This window comes from Orycteropus afer, unplaced genomic scaffold (genome assembly GCF_000298275.1).
Source record: "Orycteropus afer afer isolate SDZICR_OR568_19922 unplaced genomic scaffold, OryAfe1.0 scaffold01361, whole genome shotgun sequence".
In the NCBI taxonomy this organism is placed as follows: domain Eukaryota; kingdom Metazoa; phylum Chordata; class Mammalia; order Tubulidentata; family Orycteropodidae; genus Orycteropus; species Orycteropus afer.
In genome coordinates, this window is record NW_006922948.1 from 45,320 (window position 1) to 47,071 (window position 1,752).

General features: G+C 37.7%; 1 pseudogene; it reads right to left on the bottom strand.

Moving 5' to 3' along the window:
* Window positions 1–866: 866 nt before the first annotated feature.
* LOC122152066 overlaps window positions 867–1,752 on the bottom strand; it is a 13,812-nt pseudogene continuing 12,926 nt past the window's right edge.

Sequence of the window (1,752 nt, forward strand, 5' to 3'; positions counted from 1 at the left end):
AGTCATCTCCAACTCATGGTTATCTCTTATCTGTCAGAGTAGAACTTGGCCCCATAATTTTCAAGGCTATGATTTTCAAAAGTAAATTGTCAGGTGTTCCTTCCAAGGTGCCTCAGGGTTGGTTTAAATCTTTAATCTTTGGGTTAGTGGCAGAGTCTTATCTGCATGAACCACTCAAGGACTCCTAGTTTTGAATGTTAACTCTAATTAATTTTTTCCCCTCAGGGTGGTTACATTGATGTTTGTTTTATAGAATTTATTTTCAATTTTATGCATGTGAATTATATTTGGAAAAGAAAAAGGGAGGGAATTTTGTTGCAGTACTGGCTGTATTATTTAATTATTGGGAGGGGAGCTATTTCATTGAGGTAAATTGTCAATGTCATGAGACAATGTGTGTGTGAACTGCTGTACGGAATGTGAATTTGCACAGTAAACTTTCACCCAAATCAAAATTAAAAATATATATATTATATATTTTCTAATCAAGTACGCAAAAATGAAATTGTAAGTACTTACCACACTTGTATTTTCTACTAAATGTTCTCCCCCCACATTATTTTGTCAACAAATTATTTTCAATATGCAGCTAGTAGAACTGTGGAGGAGCAACAGCTATAAAAGGGTAAGCCAAAATTGAAGACTATTTCATCGTAAGAGACTTTTGTTTTTATAAGGGTAGCCAATCAAAGATATTGGGTATTTAATGCCTTGTTGGGCATCTTCTTGAATGAAAAGCCTCTGAGATTTGGTTTAAAGGATTTTTCATGGAAGCACACATTTTAGGAAGATACACCTCATCACCATATTTAGATTATTACTTACAATTTCTTTTTTCATTCTTTCTCAGAGGGACCCACTGATTATCAAGATGTTTTCTCAGAGAATAACATTTTCAGGACACGGTCACGAATTTCTTTGGTCTTTACCCCATACACTATAGGGTTAAGAAATGGTGGGGCTAATAAGTAAAGATTTGACAAAAGGATATGAACATATGCGGGAATATGAGAACCAAATCTGTGTGTGAAGAAAGAGAAGAAGGCAAGAAGGTAGAACTGAAGGAAGACACAAATGTGGGCAATGCATGTATTGAAGGCCTTGAGTCGTGCCTCCTTCTGGGACAGTTGAAAGACAGCAATGAAGATCCAAACATAAGACAAGGTGATACAGATGATGTCAAACCCTAGGATGGTGAAGGCAACAAACAGGCCATATATCTTGTTGACTCGGATATCTTCAGTAGCCAGTTTTACAAGAGCCATGTGCTCACAGTAGGAGTGGAGATGACTGTAGTTCTATAGAGTTTAAGGCGGCATTTGATAAGCAGTATGGATGGTAGTATAAGAATGCTACCTCTCAGTGTCACCCCAAGTCCAATATGAATCAAAAGTTGTTGTGAGAAGATGGTAGCATGTCTCAATGGATAACAGATGGCCACATAGTGGTCCAAGGCCATTGCCAGTAAGACACCGGATTCAATTGCCTGAAATGAGTGAATAAGCCACATTTGCAGCAGACAGGCTTCAAAATAAATCTCTGGCAAATGAAACCAGAAGATACCTAACATTTTGGGAAGAATACAGGTGCTGAGTGCAATGTCTGTTGCCCCTAACATGGCCAAAAATATGTACATGGGTTTATGGAGGCTGTTTTCATATTTGATTATAGCCAGGATGAGGAAATTTCCAGTAACAGCAATGAGGTACATAACAAAGAACGGAATCCCAATCCAACACTGCACTGACTCCA